This window comes from Mobula birostris, chromosome 10 (genome assembly GCF_030028105.1).
Source record: "Mobula birostris isolate sMobBir1 chromosome 10, sMobBir1.hap1, whole genome shotgun sequence".
Taxonomy (NCBI): domain Eukaryota; kingdom Metazoa; phylum Chordata; class Chondrichthyes; order Myliobatiformes; family Myliobatidae; genus Mobula; species Mobula birostris.
This window is the reverse complement of record NC_092379.1, coordinates 77,431,197-77,457,485: the sequence shown is the minus strand read 5'-3', so window position 1 is coordinate 77,457,485 and position 26,289 is coordinate 77,431,197.

Genomic DNA, 26,289 nt, shown 5'->3' with positions numbered 1-26,289 from the left:
ACACTAGTGAAATTTAAGAGACTACTAGACAGGTATATGAAGGAATTTAAGGTGGGGGGTTATAATGGGAAGCAAGGTTTAAGGGTCAGCAGAACATTGTGGGCCAAAGGGCCTGTACTGCACTGTACTATTCTATGTTCTATGTTCTATGCTATTCAGTAACAAATGGACTCAGCTCATTGACATGGAATCTACTTCTACACCAGGCCAAAAGAGAATAACTACAAAATGTGTAATTAAGATTAGTCATTTTTTTGAGTGTTGAATAATTCCTATGATGTTTCACATTCCTAATCATGAGTTATTCGATTCTCAAACAGAAATAGTTGGAAAATATTGCGATGACTTGCAAAAGGACCGGAATTCTACTCAGGCACACTAATGGTTAACTTCCTGCATATCATGAACATCTTCAAGAGGCAGTGACTCAAGATTAAAGAGTTTCACCATTTGGGACATGCCCTCTTCTCAGTATTACCGTCAAGCAGGCAGCACAGGAGCTTGAAGACCCAAACTGCATGATCCAGAAACAGCTTCTTCCCCACCATTATCAATTTTCTGAACAGTCCACAAACCCATGAACACTACCTTATTATCAGCAAACAAGAGAAAATATGCAGATGCTGGAAATCTAAGCAATACACACAAAATGCTAGAGGAACACAGCATCACCAACAAGAGAATTTCCCTCTCTCACCTTATCTCCTTATCTGCCTATAATCTCACTCCGGTGCTCCTCTACCTTTTCTTTGTTCCATGGCCTTTCCTCTCCTATCAGACTCCCTCTTCTCCTGCCCTGTAACTCTTCCACACACTTCCCAGCTCTTTACTTCACTACACCGTCCCACACCCAGTTTCACCTATCAGCATGTAATTCTTCCTCCCCTCCCCCCACTTTCTCACTCTGACTGCCTTATCTTTTTTTCCAGTCCCGATGAATCATCTCGATCCAAAACACTGACTGTACTGTTTCCCATAGATGCTGTCTAGCCTGCTGACTACCTTAGTATCCCTTCTTTTTGCACCACACTGTATTTTTGTAATTTATAGATATTTTTTGCATTGTGCATCTGCTAAAAAACAATAAATTTTATGTCATATTTCCGCGGTAATAAATCTGATTCTGGTTCTGAGTTTAGAAAGTTGGCTACAAACTCCTTGATTCTTAAGCATTCAGTTACCTACTTGTTCTCAAGTCCACATCTTTGTGATCATCCTTTTTGGAAAAAGGATGAATTTTGATTACAGAACACTGTAAACTCCCCGATGTTTGTCCTCCCCTTATGCTTAGCACTCACAATAGTATTTTCCATCCTGGGTCAAGAATTTATTTATTTATAAACCTATTCTCTTCCCCACTGCCAATCAACACTGGCACACCTGAAGGATATGTGCTTAAGCCACTGCGCTACTCTCTCTACACCAATAACCGTGTGGCTAGACACAGCTCAAACAGCATCTATCAATTTGCCGATGACACAACAGTTGTTAGCAAAATTTCAGATGAGGCATAAGGAAGTGAGATTGATCAGTTGGTTGAGTGTTTACAACAACCTTGTACTCAATATCAGTAAGACCAAGGAATTGATGTGGACTTCAGGAAGGGAAAGTTGAGAGAAAACAAAGACCAGTCCTCATTGAGCAGTGGAAATAGTGAGCAGATTCAAGTTCCTGGGTGTCAATATCTCTGAAGATCTATCCTGGACCCAACATATTGATGGAATTACAAGGAAGGTAGCTATATTTCATTAGGATTTTGAAGAGACTTGCTCCATCACCAAAGACTGGCAGATTTTTACTGTAGGAACCATTGGAACTGGTTGCATCAATATTTAGTATGGAGGGGACAACTGCACAGAATCAGAAAAAGCTGCAGAGAGTTATAAACATAACCAGCTCAATCATGAGCACCAGCGTCCCCTCCCCAGCCAGTTGAAGAGGACATCTTCATAAGGCTATGCCTCAAAAAGGTGGTATCCATCATTAAGGACCCCCATCGCTCAGGAAATGCTCTCTTCTCATTGCTACCATCAAGGAGGAGGTACGCACACTCACTACTTTAGGAACAGCTTCTTCCCCTCTGCCATCCGATTTCTGAATGGACAATGAACCCATGCACACTACCTCACTATATATATATATAACTTATTGTAATTTAGAGTTTTATTTTATTATTATGAATTGCAATGTCCTGCTGTCACAAAACACCAAATTTCATGAGATATGCCAGTGACATTAAACCTCATTCTGATTCTGATTATATTCTGGACCAAGAAATCTATGTGCCTCTGCAAACAAGAAACAGACATTTCTAAATTTCTCCCCCAAAGTCTGCTTAAAGTGCTTAATCTGAGATCTACACAGCTCTATGCTCACAGGCAAAGGGCCAGTAAATTTACTGTATCTAATGATTCACTTGCTGCCACAATCTTTTAAAGAAAATTCAAGGAATGTTACTGTTCAGAAATATCAAATCACTTACACTGTACACAATAAAGAACATAACTGGCACATATTGCGTTAATGCCACTTCCTGTTTCCAACTCTTTCTTAACTTAATCTGCGGTATCCTTCAATGACAGTTTTATGAAGACTTCTCTGTTTCCAGTATGTGTTTACCAAACAATTATATTTTTTGCTCTGCCTGAGTCTGAGTACTGCAAAGTTCTCACAACTAATTCATTACCCATCTTATCCTGACAGTGAAAAATATGAGTCCAGGTACTGAGGTAACAACTTAGGAAATTTTGAATGTTTTTCCCTTTGAAGTTCACCATGTACTTGGGTTTTCAGAGTGTTCAGAGGAGTCAATCCAAGCTTAAGCTAGAAGTCCAAATCCACAGCGAAAAATACAATTTAAAAACAATCACACCTATTGTTAGTGGGACTATTACAGTAACTGAAGCCCCAGTAAAATCAGGGATGCCTTTGAATAGGCTTCCTGAAAAAACTTCAGCGTCATAGTGTATAGTATTTTATAGGTCAGTATAGGAGCAAAGTATATTGCAGCAACAGGAAGAGGCCATTCTGCCCATCATACTCATGACAAAGGGTTACCCAGTCTTTCCCTTTGGATCCACATTTTAAAAAATCAGTAAGTAATCCAATTCCCTTTTTAATATAACTATTAAATCTGTTTTCCTCAATCTTTCCAGTACCACATTTCAATTATCAAGCACAGATTAAAATGGTGACACAACAGGATACAGATGCTGGAGTTAAAATTGCGCTTTTACGCAATATTGTTTATTATTGGTTTATTATTGTCATGTGTACAAAGATATACTGAAGAAAAATGGTCCTAGCAGATATGCCACAGATAAATACTTCAGGGTAGAACAAGATAAATAGAATGCAAAGTATGACATTGTAGCTACAGAGAAGCAGTGCAGGAAAACAAGTAAAGTGCAAGGGCCACAACGAGGGAGATGAGGAATTCATCTTTAGTATGTAAGAGGTCCATTCAAGAGTGTGATAACAGCGGGATAGAAGCAGTCCTTGAATCTTTTGTAGCTTCTGCCGAATGGAAGAGAGAATAACTAGAGTGGAAGGGATGCTCTGAAGCAAAGAGAACAATAACAGCTTTTCTCATCACCTCGCTCAATGGAAGTTCCTCTCAGCTGCTATCATTGCTTTATTCCTGCGAATGGCTAGTGTCTTTCCAGTGAATGCACTCCCACAGAATGTAGAACAAAAATCAGTGAAGGTCCAGCAATATATTTCCAAGTCAGGATGGTGTGTAACTTGGAAAGCAAATTGCTGCCCTTGTTTGTATCTTTTTGGGAGTTTGCAAGTTTGCAGGGTGCTGTTGGAATAAAGCACATTTTATAGATGATTGAGTCCATACCCACTGTACATCACTGTTGGAAGGACTGCTTAGGGTAGCGATTAGAACTCCAATCAAATAAACTGCTTTGTCCTAGATGTTATCAAGCTTCTTTGAGCTGCACTCATCCAGGAAATGAAAAATATTTTCAGCATATTCCTGACTTGCTCTGTCAGATGGTGGAAAGGCTTTGAGATGTAAGCAGGCAAGACTTACCCCAGGGTTCCCACATTCTGACCTTCCCTTGTAGTCAATGATGTCTAATGGCTGTTTCATTGAGTGTCCAGTCAAAGGTGTTGATGGTGTAGACTCTGTAATGGCAATAGAATAAAAGTCAAGTATCAAACTGCTACGTGATTGGCCACTGTGTGAAGAAGCTCTTTGTCTAGCACTTCATATTACTTGCCATTTACTAGCTGTCAAAGTCCTACTCTACCTCCAAGAGAATCGCAACCTTGTCATGGTTCAGTGACCCAGGTTTGCTGGAGTCAGGGTTTTAGGCTTTGGCTCTTGGTAGGGTCACCTATGCCAAACAGGTCAAAGGTTAGAGGTCAGACTAAGAGTGATCAGTTGGTCCTCCAGATTTGGGAGTTCTGTTCAGGGCTAACAACCCTGACTGATGGAACAAAATTGTTATAGAAACAGCAATGAAGAATCCTTCTACATCAGAGTGCAAGGGTATTCTTGAGGCTCCACTTGGGACTGATGGTAGTGAAAACCGAGAGGAAGTTACGAATATAATGAAGGAAGACCTGAACACTGCCAGAGATAGAGGACCTTCATTGCTGCTCTAAATGCCAGTAGAGTAACGGGCTGTAGGTAAGTAAAGTTTTACTCTATGCAGGCATGGCCCACTTCATTTGCTGAGGAGCTGGACATTGAACTGAATATTATGCAATCATCATCATCACTGTTGACTATGACAGAAGGAAGATTATTGATGAAATAACTGAAGATGGTTTGAATATCCTGAACAAATACCTGCTTAGTGTTTTCATTCAAAACAGATCACAATTTCTCCAAACACTCCACTTCTCCACTTAATTGACATTCCTGACAGCTGCTACCATTTTAATAAGTCTCTTTTGCATGCTTTACTTTGCTTGAGGTTTTCCAAGGTCTTGATATCCTCATGTATTATCAACCCAAACAATTCATGCTCCATGAACATAAATTTACGTTACTGAATGATCTATTATTTCAATAGGTAGTCCTAATATCAGAATAATTAAAAGTACACTGCTAACATTGGCTAATTCTCAAAAAAGCTCTTGATATATTCATGTCACATTGGAAGGGATCTGTTTCATTAGACTCTAATAAATCTATTCCAATTCCATTCTTGAATATTTGGTCAAATTTAGTTGCAAGTTTCAAAGTTAGCTTTGGTTTAAATCTTCATGACATGGAGTTCATCAGATACCAATGATAACCCACATCCGTTTTACATTGAGAACTGAAACTTTCTATGTCACCTGCATTTTTGTTAGATTGCTGCAAGTTAAAAGTAAGATAGTCTTAGCTTAAGTAGACAGATATTTTTTCCCTTTTAGAGTAGAGGAATTATCTTAATGTTTGGCCCCTTGATAATGAATGATTCTGAAAGTTCAATTAAAGCCCTTTCCGAAAGGAATACTAACCTAAACTTCATTGTTGCTGTCCACTCCAGTTTGGTTCTTTTACTGAAGATTAGACTGGTCTTTCAGATTGGCCATAGAAATTCCTACTTATCATGTACTAATACATTCCCTTCTCTCATGACATACGGTTCCCCAAATCAAAGAAGCTGACCATCCTCCCACTTTTTCTTTCAGTAGCTTCATCATTAAGTGAGTTTTTTAAAAAAAAGAGGAAAGGAGAGAAATTGCTGGAACTTGGAGAAATCAATGTTTATGCCATCAGGTTAGAGGCTACCCAAGTGGAATATGAGGTTTTGCTCCTCCAGTCTGAGAGTAGCCTCATCGTAGCAGCAGAAGAGGCCATGGACCAACATGTTGGAATGGGAATGAGAAGAAGAAATAAAATAAGTGGCCACTGGGAAATCCCGCCTGTTATGCTGGACAGAGCGAAGATGCTCAATGAAGCTGTCCCCATTCTATGTTGGATCTCAGTGATGAAGAGGAGGCCATTTCAGGAGCACCAAATACAGTAGATGACCCCAAAAGACTTGCAGGTGAAGTTTAGGGCTCTCACTGGTGGTGAGCAAGGAAGTGAAGGTGCAGTGTAACACGTCCAACTTGGAAAGAGAAGTGTCAGGAGAAAAATCACTGGGTATGGACAAGTGGACAAGGAAGTCATATACAGTGTGATCCCTGTGGAAAGTAGAGAGGTGGGTGGGGAAGGGAAAGATGTGTTTGGTTGTTGGATTCTATTGAAGATGGTGGAAGTTATGGTGAATGATGCACTGGAAATTGAAGCTCAAGGAGGCAGTAGGTGATCACAATGGGAACTCTTTCGCTTTTTTAGTGGAAGGAAGATGGGCTGAGGGTGGATGTCCAGAAAATGGAGGAGATGCTGGTGAGTGGAACATTAATGGTTGAAGAAGGAAAACATCTCAGATGTCCTGGAATGGAAAGCCTCATCCTGAGAACAGAGTATCCTCCAGGTTTTTGTATCTTTAGGATTACTCCCTGTACCACATGCCAGTATGTCAAGAAAATGGAAGAGAATATAGTTAATCATGTAGCTAAGGAGCTGGTGCAGGAGGGAGGATTTCAGGTACTAGACCAGGGCACGTGGCACATGTACAAGAAGGGTAGGTTGGGCATAAACTAGAGTGGTGCTAGTACCCTCACAGAATCATTTTCCATTTTTGCTTTGGGTGGTTTAAAGAAGTGTAGCAGGGAGATGAGACCAAGAGCAATAGTATAGCCTGTAGAGGTGCATTCATGACACAAATTAAAAAGTAAACAGTGTCACTCTACTGGTGCTTCATACATGATGAAAACTGGGTAATGGGCGTTCAGTAGTCCCACTTCTACCAATCTAACTTCTTACACCGTTACCACTCTCCTCCCTCCCTCACCTGGATCACCAGCTCTTGCTCCACCATTTCCCCCTCTCTTTTATACTGGTTAATTCCCCTCTTTCTTTCCAGTCTAGATGGAAAGTTGTGACCCGAAAAGTCAACTGTGCATCTCCCTCCATTGATGTTAAGTGACTTCCTGAGTTTCTCCAGCTCCTTTGTGTGTTACTTCAGATTTTCAACATCTGTAGTCTCCTGCATCTCCAGGAATGGCTATGCGAACTGACCCTGCCTAAATCCAGCTTGTAAGATTTAAAAGGGCATGGGAGTTGGGCAGAGAATTGTTGACTTGCAGTTGGGACAGGCCTCACACGTCTTCTGCAACCAGAAATGATGGAAGCACGTCTGAAGAATAGCTTAACAATGTGACTTCTCTCATTTAAAGACTTGCTGGAGGCCATAGTGAATACTAAGAAGATACACACAAGAAGCACAATGTAGGGTAGGTCACCATGGTCCATCTTTGTCAGGAGTGCTCTCCTGTACCACAGGTTGTTCAATGATCTTGCCCAATGTAAGGGAATGCATTTTCAAATAGTATATTCAATACCAATTCACCATTGACTACACAGGTCTCAGTTTCACCACACCTCACTTGGATGCTTGTTATCAAGATCATCCTGCTTTTTCTGGCTGATGAAGCATAGATGCTTGGAGAAACAGTCTGCCAATCTACATCAGGTCTCCCCAATATACAGGAGACCACACCAGGAGCACTGGACACAGTAAATGACCCCAGCAGACTCACAGGTGAAGTGTCACCTCACCTGGAAGGACTGTTTAGGGCCCTGATTGGTAGTGATGGAAGAGATGTAGGGGCACTTGTTCTGTTTGCAAGTGTAAGTGCCAGGAAGGAGCGCCTACACTCCATTTGCCAGAAAAAGTGGGATCTCCTAGTGGCCACCCATTTTAATCCCACTTCCCATTGTCATTCTGAAATGTCAATCCATGGCCTCCTCTACTGTCATGATGAGGTCACACTCAAGTTGGAGGAGCAACACCTTATATTCTGTCTGGGAAGCCTCCAACCTGATGGCATGAACATCAATTTCTTGAACTTCCAGTAATGACCACCCCCGCCCTTTCCTTCACCATCCCCATCCCCTTTCCCTTCTCTCACCTTACCTCTTTCCCTGCCCATTGCCTCCCTCTGTTGCTCCTCCCCCTTTTAAATCTATTCCTCACTTTTTTTTCTCCAGTCCTGCCAAAGGATCTTGGCCCGAAATGTTGACTGTACTTTTTTCCGTAGTTACTGCCTGGCCTGCTGAATTCCTCCAGCATTTTGTGTGTGCTGTATTAATATTATCTGAGCGCTGATCTCTCTTCAGTTACCAAGACCACACAATAGACAAGGGCATCGTCTATCTTTTTTGAGGCTGTAGAATGTGCTGGACATTCAGGTCCGCAGAACCCACTGCTTCCCCACGGTATAAACACATGCTGAGGCACCAAAGGTGCATGATTAAGCCCAATACACATCAGTAATATGTGTGCTGAAGATCCCATTATCAGTCCTATTACCATTTGTAGAGGAAAATGGACAGTTGATGCATCGCATCAAGACCCTTCATCTGGGCCCTTCATCACAGGCCCAGATGAACTCAACCCAAAATGTCTTTCGGCCATTTTCCTCCTGTCCTGCTGAGTTCTTCCAGTGTCTTGTGTGATGCTCCAGATTCCAGCATTCGTCGTCTCTTCCATCATTATCAGTCCTATTATCCCCACTTATCCCAATGAGAATTAAATATAAAGTATTTGGCAATGGTGTCGTAGGAATGATTTACAATTTTGCCAATGTACTTTCTTTGAAAGTGTCATTTAATTAATATGACCAAATTAAGTTAACTGAATTTTGAATAAGTAAATGGTTTTGCTTAAATTTAATAGGAAATCTTTACATAAAGGTAAGTTCAGATGCAAGTCACTGACCCTATTAGTAGAACTGTAATTACATAATCAAAATTGCTTCCATTGTAAAGTACTGAATATGCTGGAGAAGCATCAAATGTTTCACTTTACTAAGCTTAAGATTAAGTAAAAGCTACATTTGAGCCCAGCAGCTGAACTGAAAGACAAGAACAATGAAACAAAGTATAATAGTACAGTGTTTTAATCAAGCTAGAGACAGTAAGTAGAATTATGGACAGCTGTAACATTTGACAATAAGATTCTACCTGGAGTATTTCCAGTATCAGTAAAAATTAGGTTTACACCAGCTCCGTATTTCTTACAAAGGTGATGTCATAATTAACAATGGTTCTGAATCTAATGTCTCAGGTGCTGATTGTTATTTGCACATTTCTTATTATAGACATGAAGAGTGATAATGCTGTTACTTTATCTCAGGAAGGCAACAGGGATAAACCAGTTAACTACAGGCTGGGGAGACTTAAGTCAGTGGCAGGGAAATTATTTTAGAAGATCCTAAGAGATTTATGTTGTTTTGTAAAGGCGGGGCTGGTTAGCATGGGAAATCCAGATTCAATAACTTAAACACTGTGGAAATTAATGAAGGCAGGAAGGTAAACATTATCTTGCTTTAGTAAGGAATTGTATGCTATCCAAAAACATGGAATCCAAGGCAAGCTGGCTGATTGGATGCAATATTGGCTTGTTAGATTGTGAAGGTCTGAAGGTTGTTTTGGTGACTGGAAAGTCTAAGACCAAGGAACAGTCTTATCAGTTTGTGATATGTATTCATGACTTGAATGTGGATGTGAGAGGTATGATCAGTAAAATTATGACAAAAATTATATTATTGTTGATAGTGAGAAGGGTTGTCTAGGGTTACTGCCAGTACCTCCAGTTGAACTCTGTCTTTTTGTGTGTTTTCCCCATCTGACAGTCTGTGGTTTTGTATTACCATGTGTTCCTGTCCCCACTCCTGCTCTACTCTGGCCCCTGTATTACTGAATTCTCTGTCTGTCTGTCTGTCTGTCTGTCTGTGTGTCTTGTTTTACGGCAGTTGGCATCCAGCTTAATGGTGCATTACCGCCACCTTCTGCTCCGGATTGTGCACTAGACATATATTCTAAATCCCTTCACCCAATCGCGCACGCGCACACACACACAAACCTACACTTTAACCTCCCATCTTTGACCATCCTAGTACCCTATTCCTGTTTATCCATCATATCCTATAAAAAACCCCTGTACCCCTTAAGAATGCTAAAAATACCCGGACTTGTGCTCTCTCACCCATGCCCAGCAACCCTTTTAATGTGAATTCCTGCACCCCCAACTCCCTTAGTTTAATTCTCATCATCTCTCTCTGTATCCCATACTTCCTACAACACAAAACTACATGTTCTATTGACTCCTGTTCCTGACATTCCTCACACAATCCTGTCTGGTGTTTCCCTATCATTTTCAACGTTTTGTTTAATGCACAATGCCCCAGCCTTAACCTAGTCCACACAGTTTCCTCTCTTCTGTTTCCACTACCTACCTTAGTACCTGCAACACTCTTTTGTATTTGATATAAATGCCTCCCTTTCCCCTCCCTGTCCCATCTTCCTTGCCACATTCGGTTGACTTTTTGAATTCTCTGTCTCTCATCTGCTTCTCATTATTACCTGTATTGCTGCTACCTGTGTCTCATTGTGCTCCACCTATCACCTGCCGCTCCATTTATTGCTCAGTGTATTTCAGTCCTGTCTGTTACCTATTTGTTGCCAGATTGTGCCAGTGAATTTTCCTGAGCCTTTCCAGCATTTGTATCTGTACTCTGTCTATCTGACTATTGACCTGCCTGTTTCCTGATTCTGTTTTCTGGATTTCTCTGGGTGTTTTGATCTCTGCCTGAACTTTGATGCTGACTTTGTTTGCACCTTGGGATTTGTTACTCAATTAATCTCACTGTGTGCATAGTGCTGGGTCTGTGATTGGATCCCTGCTCCAGTGTCCTGACAGTTACATCAGGCTATCGGTCAGAACTAAAGTTAGGCAGAGTGTTGGCAGATAGAAATGAATCTTTAGGAGGCTACATTTTTGTGAAGTCACAGGAAGTAAAGGGTAAATGGTTGGAGCTAAAGAATGTTGATGTACAGAAGGACATTGGGGTGCAAGTTCCTGAAAGTGGCAGCACAGGTAGATATAGGGTAGAGAGCATATGACATAAGTCAGGGAATAGAACATATATGTGGGACAATGTTGCAATTTTGTCAAAAACTAGTTAGACTGCACAGAGTATTGTATATCATTCAGGTGAAGGATGTGATCACAGGACAGAATGAATTACTGACATATGTCGTGGAATTTGTTGTCTTGTGGCAGCAGTACAGTGTAAGAAATAATTACTGTAAGTAAGTTACACAAAAAATAAAATAGAGCAAAAAAACAAGTATTGAGATAGTGTTCATGGGATCATGGAACATTCAGAAATCTAATGGCTGAGGGGAAAAAAACTGTTCAGGCTCCTATACCTTCTCCCTGCTGATAGTAATGAGAAGAACATGTCCCAAATGGAGAAGATTGTTAATGATGGATGGATGCTGCCTTCCTGAGTCACCATCTCTTGAAGAAGCTTTCTATGGTGAAGATACGATTTGAAACTACTCAGACTTTCCACTGTTCGATAAGGATTGGTGTGCGTTCTGATTTCCACTTCACAATCTATTCCTTGGTGTTGCTGATGTTAAGTTCAAAATAAATTTATTATCAACATACATATATTTTTACCATATACAACCTTGAAATTCATTTTCTTGCAGGCACTCACAGTCAATGTAAGAAACACAATAGAATCAATGAAAGACCACACACAAAAGGACAGACAACAACTGATGTGTTTTTAAAAAAAACTCAATGAACTGCAAATACAAAGAAAAAGAAGAAAAAAATATGGTAATAAATAAACAGGCAATAGATATCCAGAACATGAGATGCAGAGTCCTTGAAGGTGAGTCCATTTCAGTGTTATCTACTCTGGTTCAAGACCCTGATGGTGGAGAATAAATTGTGAATCAATTGCCTACCTACCTGCCTGCCTACTTACCTACCTACCTACCTATTTATTATAGGCTTCTCCATATGAGGGCATCAAGGGTATCAGCAGATATCTATCACTCCTGTGCATCTCATCATCGGTATCTGAGATGCAAAGAAAATTCACCAGGATGTTGACTAGATTTGAGGACTTTGTAATGGGGTAAGATTGAATAGGATGGGCTTGTTTTTTCCAGCACGAAGGAGGGTCAGGTGTGACCTAATGGAGGCCTATAAAATAATTAAAAGCAAAAGTAACGTAGAGAATCAGATTATTTTTACCATTGTAGAAATATCAAAACAAAAAAAGGCATAGTTTAGCTTGAGAAGAAAGGAGTTTTAAAGAAAATTTGAAGGGAAGATTTTTTTTAATCACGGAGTGTTTGATATCAGGAATGTGCTATCAGAGGAGGTGGTGGAATCAGATAAAATCACTGTTTAAGAGTTATTTAGACAGGTACTTAACTAGACAATGCATAAAGTGTTATGATATACAGTGCTGTGCAGCAGTCTTAGGTGGATATATATAACAGGGTGCCTAAGACTTTTGTACAGTACTGTAGTAATTTTATGTATGGTACTGTACTGCTGTCACAAATAGAAAAACAAACTTCATGACATCTGTGACTGATGACAAACTTGATTCTAATATGGGTCTCTACTGAAGACTGAAAGGGGAATCATAGTTGAGAAAATGGGAGGGGTGTCAGATTTACAAACTTGCTCTCTGCTCCACATTGACAAGTACAGTATAATGCAAAAGGCACACTGAGCCTAAGACTTTTTTTTTACACAGTACTGTAATGCAAGCAAATTTTATTCATACAGATGAGAAAATCTGTCAACATGAACATGGTGGGCCAATGAGCCTTTCTCTGTGCTGTACAACTCCATGATGCCACGTACAAATCACTCTCTTGATGGTACTTGACCTGGCCCTGAAGTTTAAAAATGAAGGAAAAACAGGGCTAAAAGTACATAATGTTGCTGTACCTGCAGCTATTCATAGTCTGAAGCTTTGTAAATTATCATACACTGTGACTCAACAGTAAGGACTTGCCTTAGATTTGGTAAAGGGATAGATTCAACAGCTGTTCCTTACGAGGTCAGTGATATGGAACGTAGTGAGATTCTTAGTTTTTGGTTGTTCTTGCATTTCACTTGATGGTGATGCCACATACGACTTCCCGAACGACAAAATGTACTATGCAGGTCCTTCCTTTGAATTTAAAGAATGTGTTGAAGCAATTTTTCAACAACAGTGTAGATGAATTTGATGATATCATCCTCTTACAATTGTTACAATTCTCACAGGAGCTGAGGCAAGCATGTTCCTCCTGCAACAATTCCTCTTTCACCATAATACGTGACCTCCCCTCCTCCTCTGGCTATCCATTCCATAGGATGATGATGGTTCCTTTCAGGAACAGTGTGTGCGTGATTGGACTTTAGGTGAGTAGGGGGTTGCACATGTCCAGACCCACCCCCTCGACATCCCCTCCCGGATCCAGAGGCATGGTGGGGTCCAAGACGGCTGGGGGACATTCTATTGCAGTGAATGACCAGACCAAGCTTCGATGCAAGGGATGACCTTTCCACGCTTCACGGCACGTGTCTGCTAGATGACTGTTGACCCTATGAGAGGGTTCATCCGCCCTTTGACAGGTCTTGTTTTTCGTCCTGCAGGGTGTCTGCACCCTCCTCACCAGGCAAGCCTGGTGGGGGAGCCGGTTTAGTCGCCAACCACCCAACCATGCGACAGGTAGTACTGGGTTACATGGTACCTGTAGCACTCAAACGAGAGACCTGACAGGTCCAAATGAGTGACTACCTCTAAAATGGTTCAGAAAACCCAGACCATCTCCAGATTGCTTTCTGAAATCAATTTCAGTCTCTCCCTCTGACAACAACAATTCTGATGAAGCCAGTAACAGAGATTATGAACGCTTTATGGATACTGGAATATAGGGAATAAATTAATACACAGAACTCATTAACTGTGTCACCTCAAGAGATTTAAACATTAAAAAAAATTATGATCTGGGAAGTGTATTTTGTAATATAGTACATGAAGTCATTATTTGTGATTTTCTTAACCTCCCTCTTGTGCTAAATGTCAATCTTCTGGAATATATTTTATTATTTGGTGATTTATTTGCAGTAATACTACTTTATATGCTGCATGTGTGAGTTATATGTACTATGCTTGTCCTGGTCCAGTCTGTGAAGTCTGGATTCTGATTCACGGTCCGGTCCATCGTCCCTTATTCCAGGTTTTCTGGTTTTCCCTTTTTCTGTTGGGTGCTCCAATTGAGGCAGCTGAATCACATTTTGGGCTGTCTACATAAATAGCTCCTTAGTTCAGCTTCAGTTGCTGGATTGTTCCTGTTCAAACCCCCTGTCTGAATCCTTTCTCTGCCCCTTCCTCCTGAAGTTGTGCCCTGTAACCAGCATCTGAAGCCTTGCCTTGCCTTGCCTCGCCTCACCCGTAACCCTTGCCTGCAACCTTTGCCTGCACCGCTGTCAAGTTCAACTGCTGGAGCAAGATAAGGAACTGTCTATTGTTGTTTTGAACTGTCTTTGCATCCACGCCTTCACTAGGTAAGTCCGGCTGTTTGCCGCTACATTGTGTTGGGAACTGTCTCTCTGTGTTCTGTGTGTGAGGCCTGGCCTTACGTCCTGCTCCCTAGGAGGGGTTCTGACACTGTGTAGAGCCCCAGTCCCAAGTCCTGTTCCCAAGGAGGGGTCCCGACTCTGCATTCCATGTCTCTGTTCCTGTCCTCCCAAGACCAAGGCTGTGCATTCCTGTCCTCCCTCAAACAATGTTCTGCGTTCCTGTCTCCCAAGACCACGTCATGTCTTCACCTAGTTCCGGAGTCTGAGCCCGAGTCAAGACCTAGGTTCTGGGTCCTTGTCCAGTCTCTGGCTCGGAGTCCAAGTTCCCAGTTCCTAGACCTAGTCCCGCTTACCTAGCCAATGTCCTAGCCCAAATCTTTGTTCTTGTCCCAGCTCCTAGTCTGCATCCAGTCACGTCCCTAACTCTAAACTCCTGTCTCTAGTCCTGTCCTGTTCCTAGTACTTCAGCGTCTGTGTCTTGCATTTGGGTCCTGTTACGTACCCCGTAACTGGGTTGCCAAACCAGCAGAAATGGATCACTCAGTTGGAGTCTGGATTACTAGAACTAAGAAAGTTTTATTAAAGAAACAAGCAACACAGTAATCAAAAGGATCATAAATGCAACAGTTCAGCAATGATAAACACACATGTGCACAGAATTAAGATAACAGCACCAATCAAGCTCTATCGTTGTCTAGGGGTAAATGACCAATTTCAAAGTGACACAAAGTTCAGTCCAATTTAGTAGTTCAGTTCGCAGTAATCGTTGCCATGGCGATGGACAACGTGGAGAGAGAGAGAACGGGAACGACTGATCATTCAGAAACGGCTTCCACTCACAGACCGGCGATATTGCTCATAAGCAGCTTTCGGGTGGGTCCTTTCTGATGTCACCTGAGGTCACTGACTGTGACCCCTCCTCCAGATGCAGTCGATCCTCTGCAGTGAACCCGGCACCCAAGCGAGGGTGGACACACACCGGGTTCCCGCTGATGGTACCTTTCCACCCTGTGCATTTAAGGTCCGGTACTTCCCATCGACTCGTGAGAGGCGCACCGCTTCCAGGGTCTCGTTACCTCGGGTGTCGTGTGTGTCTGCCTTAGCGAACCTGTCCCTTTTTATCCCCCTGCTGGGGTATCGCCTGTCCATCACTTCAAACAGTTCAGGGTTCAAAGGGGGAGCCGCTCCAGACAGCTCTCTCTCCCGTCCCTTCATTACACATCTCCAGATGCTGCTTCTTTGTCCCTTATCTCCCCTGCCCCTGAGGACAGGTGGCAGACCAACTGCTGGTCTCACAGCTAAGATCTATGTGTATTCTTGTCACAGTCCGCTCCCAGCCATCCCCATTATGACGGTGCTGTTCACATTGGTCCAGAGGAAAGTTAACAACAGGAATTCTGCAGATGCTGGAAATTCAAGCAACTCACTCTTCCTTCAGTTAGTCCTGACGAAGGGTCTCGGCCTGAAACGTCGACTGCACCTCTTCCTAGAGATGCTGCCTGGCCTGCTGCATTCACCAGCAACTTTTATGTGTGTTCCAGAGGAAAGTTGTTTTGTTTGGCAGTATACATAGATACAGTTGAATGACAATAAACTTGAAATGTCAAAGGACTTAGGAAGATAGAAACTGCTAGCTGAAGATGATGGAATACATGGAAGGAGGTGAAGAGGGAACCCAGTGGGAGGAATATGTGGGTGATGGACAGAGTGGGGGAAGAGAAAAAGATAGGATCATGGGGAGTGGTTACTAGAAGTTGGAGTCAACTGAGGCAAATTGAGGTTCTGTTACTCTAATCTGTGTTGAACCTTGATTCAGCAGTGAAAGCCATGGACAGATATGTCGGTGAATGAGTGGAAGTTGAATTTATAGCGTTGGCAACCGGGAGATCTCGGCTGGCATGACAAGTGGAAAAAATTTTCTCGATGAAGTGGCCCTTCAGTCAGTGTTGGGTCTCAGTGATGTAGAGGAGGTTGCACGTGTTCACCAAATGCAACAAATAACACAGGTGAAGGTCTGCCTCACCCTGAGAGACGGTTTGAGCCCTGGTTGGTGTTGAAAGAAAAGGTGTAGGAGCAGGTATGATACTTAGCATACTGGTAGGAATAAGTATCTGGAGAGGCCTCAGTCCTGAGGGATAAGCTGACAAAGGAATCATGGAGAGAGTGATACCTACACAAAGTGGAAAGGATGAGGGAAGAGATGCGTACTGGTGGGATCCTGTTGGAGATGGCAGAAGTGATGATATGTTGAGTGTGTAGGCTGGTGGAATAGTAGATGAGGACTAAAGAACTTTTGGTTGAGGGGCTGGATTGAGTGAGGACAGATGTATGGGAAATAAAAGAGATGTGGGTCTCCAGTGATAGCAGTGGGGAGGAAACCTGATCTCAGATGACCTGGGGTGCAAAGCCTCTTCAAGAGAACAGATGTGGCAGAGATGAAAGAACTGAGAAAAAGGAATTATGTCCTTGCAATCAGTATGATGAGAAGAGTATAGCTGAGATAATTGTGGGATTCAGCTGTTCGCATAAGATGTCAGTGGATCATCTTTCTCAAGAGATAAAGGCAAACAGGTCAAGAAAGCGGAGTGAAGTATCAGAGATGGATCAAGTGAATATGAGGGTTGGGAGTACTTGGAGGCACATTTGATGAAAATGACAAGCTCTGCATGGGTGCAGGAAGTAGCACCAACACAGTCATGAATAGAGTAGAGAAAGAGATGGGGAGCGTTGACGATGTACTGTAAGTTTGGAATATGGAAAGAGCTTAACGCTCCAACCACGTTTTTTGGTTTTCTCAGATGATATTACGCTTGAATTTGGAGAAAATTAGAAGCAATCTTTATGATTCCTCACTTAAATTTGAACAGACCTGGAGATCTTTTATTCAATATTTTCATTTAATGTAATTTTTTTTCTTCTTTTTTGCTCCATATTTATATACCCTTGTTTTTTTTTACTGTTTTTAATGGAGGTCGGGTTTGAGGACGTGATTTTAAGTTCTTTAACTCTACTTGGTTCCAAGTTAGCCCATTGCTTTGCTTTGCTTTTAGTTTAGTTGCACGGTGGGTTCTTTTTTGGGGTTTTTTTTTCCTTTTCTCTATTGATATATTATATAAAAATTAGTATACTATTATGTTACCTTAGTATGTTATGTTTAAATTACATTGTTTGTATCACTTTTTTTCTGTATTAATATCTCCTGTAATTTTATTATATTCTAACAGTGTATTAGTGCCTATATGGGTTACCTTTTTGTATACTTAATAAAAAGATTTAAAAAGAAAGAAAAGGAATATGGACTGCTCCGCATAGACAAAACAGGCATGTGTGGGACCTATGTGAATGCTTATGACTACACTTTTGGTCTGGAGAAAGATGGAGGAGCTGAAAAAGATGTAGTTAAAAGTAAGCACCAGTATTACCAGAGGGATGAAGCTGTTGGTAGAAGGGAACCATTTGCATCTATTATTGATGAAGAAATGGAACTCCTTATGGAGTATAGGAACTGGTTATCCATGGAGAAAATGAGGCAGTTGAGATCAGAGAAGTTGAAGTAATGGAGGGCAATTAAGGTGTCATGGATGTAAGTGGGAAGGTACTGGAGTGGGGGAGGGGAACAAGATGGAGTCAGATACAAGGATACTGTATAACTTTGGTAAGGCTGGAACAGGCAGAGCCTATAGGCCTACAAAGGAATATTGGTTTGTGAATTTTGGTGTTGGCTTCTATTTTTAATGGGCTTTGGTTGAAAGGTCCATTTAGTGGTTAATACAATTAACAGTGGCTAAATGCTCCACGTAGTAATGAGCCAGTGGTGTGATGCCTGATTTTCACAGAAAAGTGTGGATTACTTGTGCAATAGGACCATCACACTTATTTTTTTGTTGGTGGAGTGTTACCAACTTTATCCCTGGTATACACACAACGTGTGGATTGCATTGTAATGAGAGAAAAAGTTTCCTTCAGAAGCTGAAACTTTAAAATTATTCAGTATTGATGCTGGACAGCAACTGGAAAAATAACCTACATTTTGAATTTCTATAAGATCATCTATTAGTTCAAAATTGGGCGATTAATCCAAGCAACACTGGAGTATGTTAAATGATGCCTGTTAGCTTTCTGTTTTCTCCATTGCAAATGACAGATATTTTGTATTTTTAATTTCATTTTGGATTAATAATTATTCTTTGCAATGTAGTAGTTAAATTACCCTTCAGTGTCACTTGCAATCTGGGTCTATGTCCATCTGATTTGCTTCCTTTCATCAGTAACAGACAGTAAAGTGTCTGATGTACCACACTTCTGTCAAAACACATCACTGTCTGAATCGACTTGTCGACCCATTTGATATTCAGGTTGCAAACATTGAATTCATAACTTTAAGCCAAAAATAGCTCTGCACTGACTTACTGTCGGGAGCAGCAGAAGTGCATTAGTAAAAGCAGGTTTTGTATTCTTTCTAACCCATAATTACAAAAGGAGATCTCCCCCAACAACAAATGATTCGAGTGAAAATAACAGAGATGCAAGCACTACATTGGCTTTGTGACCTCTTTCAATGTGTATGATCTTGCAAGTCAATTAGGTTTGTCTTCACTTTTCTGTGATAATAGTGGAAGACACATCCACAATAGTGTTGCCAATCAAAAATATTCTCTATACCCCCGTTATTTTTAGAAGCTAATCTATAAAAAGGGCAAAAGTAAAATTTATATAACTGTTCTTAAGGTTTCTTATTATCTGCAGAGCTCAGTAATTCATGTGGTGCCCATTGACCAAGCAAATTCCCAAGCACATATGAGGGCACTTCAACTCCCCTCCATGGTCACTTGGAAGCAGATAGAACAGCAAGAGGGAAAGTCTATCAGCCAGAAAAACTCTTTTCCCGTAGGCCTATCTGCTTGCTTTCCTATGGTGCATTCAAAACAACAAATTATGAACAGTGTGTGAACCTGAGTTTAACATAGTTTTGACATTGACTTGTTATGTTTGTCCTTCAAAACGTATTTTCAAATTTCAGCTTTATTCTTGCTGCCATGTTCTATTAGATTCTACAATGCTTTATTACACCTGACAGAACACCCTGCATGTGAATCAAAAGCCCCTTTCACAACTTGCCCTTGTGCAGATGAGTATCTGTGGTGCTTCACCGTGAGTGCAGATCAAATTTCATCCTCTGTGAACTGATTGTCATTTCTCAATGTTATTCCTCCTCTGTCAGATGAGTGATGAAAAACTTTGTTTATTCACACATATTATTGCTAATGAAGGGGAAGCAGCTCTGAGTGATTTCCTATTCAATGTTCACCTTGGGTTCACTCTGTCAGTGTCATGACGCTCTTAGAGTCTTATGACTGCTACTCCCCAGAGACACAAGGGTTTCTGTAAATGCTGGCAATCTTGAGCAATGACACAAATTGTTGGAGAAACTCAGCAAGTCAAGTTGCTTCAGTGGAAGGAAATGAAGAGTCAACTTCGAGTTGAGATCCTTCATTAGGGCTGGAAAGGAAGGGGTTAGAAGCCGAAATAAGAAGGTGGCGGGAGGGACAGGAGTATAAACTTGCAGCTGATTGGTTTGTCTAGGTGAGAAGGGGAAGATGGGTGTATGAGGGAGGGAACAGATGAAAGGGAATGATGTGAGAAGCTGGGAGGTGATAGGAAGGGCTGAAGAAGATTGGAGAAGACAGTGGACCATGGAATAAAGGAAAGGAGATGGAGAACCAGAGTAAAAAGATGCACTTCTTATCTCACAATTTTTGACACTTAACAGGAGTGTTGCAGATGAAGGGCCCAACGCATTGTGGAGGATCCCTACCAGCCATCTCACAATCTCTCTAGCCCACTGCCATCAGGAAGGAGGTCCAGGAACATCAGAACTAGGACTGCCAGACTGTGTAACAACTTCTTCCCTCAGGTTGTAAGACTAATGAATACCCTGCTACCACCAAGGCTCGTCACTAGGACAGTGAGCTGTTTATTGTTTACCTGAGCTTTTGATTCAAATGTTATTAACTTATTTATAGTATAATATTTTGGTTTATGTGTTGTGTGTGATATATGTTGTATGGGTGCATGGTGGGCTGGAGGAACATTGTTTTGTTTGACTGTATACACTGTATGTACAGTCAGATGACAATAAACTTAAACTTGAAAGTTATGGGATATCAAAGTCAAATTTATAATCAGAATACATACCTATCAACACATACAACCCTGAAATTCATTTTCCTGTGGGCATACACAACAAATCTATAGAACAGTAACTGTAAAGAGGATCAATGAACAACACACTGTCAAATGCAAATATAGATAAACTGTAATAAATACTGAGTGTAAAATAATAAGATAAAGAATCCTGAAAGTGAGATAATTGGTTATGGGAACATCTCAAGAAGTGAGTGTAGTTATCTTCTTTTGTTCAAGAGTCTGCTGGTTGAGGGGTAGTAACCCTTCTTGAATCCAGTGGTGCAAGCCTGAGACACTTGTTCCTTCTAGCTGATGGTAGCTGTGAGAAAAGAGCATGGCCTGGGTGTTGAGATGCTGCTTTCCCACAACAGTGTTTCATATAGATGCATCAATGGTTGGGAGGGCTTTATCAGTTATGTACTGGGCTAAATCCACTACATTTTGTAACATTTTCCGCTAAAATACATTGGTATTCCCATAATGCGGCCAGTCAATACATTTTCCAGCACACATCTTTAGGAAAACAGCATCCATCATCATAGATCCTTACCACCCAGGATAGTTCCTCTGAGATAGTGGCACTCAGGAACTTAATTACTGACCCTCTCCTCCTGTGATCCTCCAATGATTACTGGCTTATGGAGCTCTGGTTTCCCTCTCCTGAATTCCACAATCTGTTCTCTGCTCTTACTGACATTGACCGAGAGGTTGTTATGAGGACACCACTCAGGCAAATTTTCAGTCTCATTTTGTATGCTGATTCATCACCACTTTTGCTATGGCCCACAACAATGGTGTCATCAGCAAACCTGAATATGTAATCAGCAATCTCAAATGCAAAGCAAGTGCACAAGGGCAGAGGCAGTATTTGTCACAGCCAGTATTTCTTTGGAAAATTTACCATAACACCACTTTTGAGTTCACCTAAGCTATCCTGCAAACTTCCAGTTTATAATTTTGGCTTCATTTTGAAGTTGCACAATTGAGAGGCTTTCTGTAGGAATCAGCAGTCCATTGGTGTGGAGATCACAAGTCTGTTTCACACCTTCTCACCTATGGTGTAATTTATTTTCACATTATTTTCAGTACAACTGGAAACCATGGGTGCTCCAATAAATTAATGCATTACAACAATGTTCCAATTTTCATGTAAAGCTTAAAATGCCAAAATCTACAAAAGAATATCTCATAACTGTGACTGTTAAGGATCCTGAGAACTAGCTCATTAAGTATTTGACATACAAAATAATCAGTGTACCTTTCATCTGGTTCCTAATTTTGTGGCCAGTGGTTAAATAGCTCTCAAATTAATTCCTGTTTTATTCTCCCTTTCATTGAATTAATTCAAATTTACTCAGAAAATGGAAACATGGTTTGTTTTGCTATTTGCCTTTTTTCTGCATCTGTTCATTTGCAATGTCACAGTTAATCTGCCAAAACAAAACCTGTCACCTTACCACGTACTACTCAGCATAAGCACTGCTTTATAAATCTCATGATGTGTTTTCTTTTCTCCTATTAACTATTTATTTATACATCTGCTCCTAAATATCTTCTGAGAATAACGTTAAAGTAAAATGTAAGTTAAACTATGATTATAATTTTCACTTTGTAAAAGGAGAAACCTGAAATGAGTGTACAGTGTGCTGTATAATGTTTTAACATATAATGGTGTATCCAAAAATGTATAGAAATATATGGAAGCTTAGAGTGGAACTTAGTTCTTTAATCTCTCAACAAAATGTAGAACATTAAGTGTTTCATTTCTTCTGCTACTGTGTTGAGATTGTAACAATTGATATTATCTTCCATTACACTCAATTTCAGCAGGACCAATAATCTAATTGCAGAGTTCATGAAAGGGAAGTTGGAAGAACACACACCAATCCTCACTGAGGCACCAGCAGTGGAAAGGCTGAGCAGCTTCGGGGTCCTGGGTGTCAACCTATCAGAGGATCTATCCTTGGCCCGACACAATGCAATTATGAAGAAAGTATGCCAGTGAGTCTACACCATTGTAATCTTGACGAGATCTGGTATGTCATAAAGACTCTTGCAAATTTCTACAGATGAACTGTGGAGAGCATTCTGACTAGTTGCATCAGTACCTGGTATGAAAACTCCAACGCACAGGATCAAAAGAGGCTACCGAAGGATGTAGACTCAGCCAGTCCCATCTCAGGCAAAAGCCTCTCCACCATTGATGTAATCTTCAAGAGGCAGCGTCTCAGGAAGGTGACATCCATCATTAAGGACCATCACCATCCAGGACATGTTCTATTCTCATTATTATCATGAAGGAAGAGGTACAGAAGCCTGAAGACCCACACTCATTGTTTTAGAAACAGCTTCTTCCCATCAGCTGTTAGATTTCTGAATGGTCCATGAACCCATGAAGACCATATTGTTCTTCATCTTTTGCTGTATTTATATATTTTTTGTAACAATATTTTTTACACCTTGCACTGGACCACTGCCACAAAATAGCAAATTTCATGACATAGTTTGTCGGTGATAATAAACTTGATTCTTTATGCATTCTCTAACTCAAACATGCTACCATAAAATTGCATTCACTTGAATCTTGATGATTTTAATTGATTTTCTTTATATTTTTATCATGGTTCATACGGCAGGAGGAATCCTATGAAAATCCATGCAGTTGATCGCAAGTAAATTTTGCTGGCTGATTTTCAGATTGTTTGCTGACCCACAGTTAAGTCTTGCCTCTTACCAACTCCTGGATGTAAATATTGCCCTCTGCTCCACACAGTTAGAGGAAGAATGTCAGATTCTATATTGCCAGCACTAGCAATCAGAATCACTGGGTTACTGGAACTGTGAGGCAGCAGCACTATCTACTGTGACACTGTGCTAACAGTGCAGTATACAATAAAGTAGAAAAGTGCAAGACAGATGACATGAAGGGGAAATTGGTGAGGCCAAATTTCCTCAGGCTCCTGAGGAAGAAGAGGCATTGCTGATCTTTCTTGGTCATAGTTTATTGCTGATGTTCACTACTAGGAGCATGAAGCTCTGAACTCTCTAAACCTCAACCCTATAGCCGTAGAAAGAAGTATGTGCACCACTCCCCTTTCTGAAGTCATTCGCTGGCTGCTTTGATCTAATGATGAAGATGAACTCTTGACCTAACATACTGTACCTCATCATGCTCTTCCACCTCATTTGTCTACCTGCACTGCACCTTCTCTATAACAGTAACACTATATTCTGCATTTTTTTCCTTAATTTTCTTTTTGTGCTATCATGATGAACTATACTTTAGAATTATCTGTCAGGATGACATGCAAAACCAAGCTTTTCACTGCATCTCAGTACATGTGAAAATAAGAAGCCTATTTTATTTTACCATTCTGATCTTCTCTCTTTTCTGCAGTGAAGGTCAATTGATATTCTATTTGCCTTCAAGCTTATTTACTGGGCCTGGATGCCACTTTATGTTTCTCGTGCAATGACACAGACCTCTTTGAACACTGGCATTCAATACTCTCAGACTGTTCAAATATTCTGCTTTCCACTCATCTTACCAGACTAGATAACATAATATTCCACCACAGTATACTCCACGTGCCAAAGAGGTTGAATAAAGCTGTATTCAGCCAGCCTCTCAGAATTACTGTCTACAGCCCACATGCTGTATGCAAGCTGCTTGGCTACAGCTCCTGGGCTGAATGCAAAGCACCAAACAAGCTGAGTCACTGCAGCCTGGGGTCACTAGGCAAAGTGGAACAATGTTCCATCAGTGTCCATGCCTCAGCTGGTGTTCCAGAGGAGCCCACCCTCTGACAGTTCAGTACAGAGGGTGATGTTGAGGCAGGTCAACCTCTCTCTACAACAGAGGGGCTTTTATTTAATGTTTTTTTAAAATCATCTATATATTTAAATATGAATGGGGATCAGTGATAGGAAATTTACTAGAAGGGATTCTGAGAGACAGGATCTACCTGTCTCTGGCAAGGACTGATTAAGGATAATACACAAGGGAGCTTTGTGCCCTATGATCTTGAGTGCATTCTTTCAGGAAGTGACCAAGAGGATTGATGAAGGTGGGCAGCAGAGATTATCGCCATGGAACTTAGCAAACTCCCTGACAAAGTCCTTCATAGTGGGCTGATCAGGAAAGTTAAACTGCTGAAGATCCGTGGTGAGCTTGCAAATTTAATGCACAATTCACTTGATTGTAGAAGTCAGTGGGAGGTAGTAGAGGGGACTTATTCTGTGGTGAGCCATAGGGATCAGTACTAGATTTCCTGCTGTTTGTCATCATACTTATGGTTTTGATTAGACTGTACCTGGGATGTTTCGTAAAATTGTGGATGATAACAAATTGGTGGTGAGGCAAGTTACCTAAGGTTTCAACAGGGTGTAGGTTGATTGGGAAAGTGAGCCGATTAATTCAGGAAAGAATGTAATTTGGATGAGAGTGAAGTGGTGCATTTTGGTAAGTTAAACCCTTGCCACACAGTGCCAGGGCCTGTTGTAGAACAGAGCCAACCTGGAGCATGAGTACATAGCTCCCCGAAAGTGATGGCAAAAGTAGAGATACTTAGGATGAGATACTTAGTACACTTGCCTTCATTAGTGAGGGCATTGAGTAAAAGATTTATAATTGTACAAAACACTGGTGAGAAAACATTTGCAATATTGTGTGTAGTTTTGGTTGCCTAGCGATAGGAAAACGAATTAAGCTGGAAATAGTGCTGAGAAGATTGGCATGGATCTAATCAGGGTGAAAGGCCTTAAAATGTAAAACATGCTTAGGATTGTTCTCCCTGGAACCTGGATGACCGAAGGGTGACCTTACAGAAATGTATAAAGTTATGAAAGGCATCAATAAGGTGGATGGTCAGTCTTTTTCCCAGTTTAGGAGAATCAGTCAGTATGGTGAGTGGCCAGCAATTTAAAGGCAATGTGAGAATGTGGTGGGTAGATGGAACAAGCTGAGAAAGGAAGTTGTAGAGACAGGTGCTATTACAACATTAAAAGACATTTGGGGAGGAAAGGTAGAGGGTATAGGCCAAGTGCAGGGAAATGGGACTAGCTCAAATTGGTAACTTGGACCGCATGGATAATCTGGGCCAAATGATCTGTTTCAATACTGTGTACCTCTATAAGCAAGATAATTGTAAATAATAATTTTGAAATGTCAATATATTAACTCATCAGGGAATGATTAAATCCAACAGCATAAGCAAAGGACAGCAGATCTGACTGAGGTGTGATTGCAAAGCTGAATGCTACTCAGAGTCCTGATACATCTAAGTGCCACTGCTGGATTCCGCATGGAGTCTGCCAATAACACACTGTTCAGGGATTTCATTAGCCCAGTACCAATGTACGTTGGTGTGTGGCTGAAGCAATTCAAGAAGACCCTGCTTCTCTACATATTTATTTCCCTTTTCAGGCTCAATGTGTGCCTCACAATTTCCTTCCCCACCAAAACTGAGTTGTCAGCAGCTTTGAAGCAATATACACAGTCCCTACATCCAAATCACTCCTGTCAGTTGTAGATATCTGAGGCCTCTGTAAAGGTCACTGTGGCACCCTGATAGTTACAGTTTGATCATCTGAAAATGACCCATTTATCCCCTCTCCTGTCTCTGTCAATTAACCAGATCGTTATTGATGC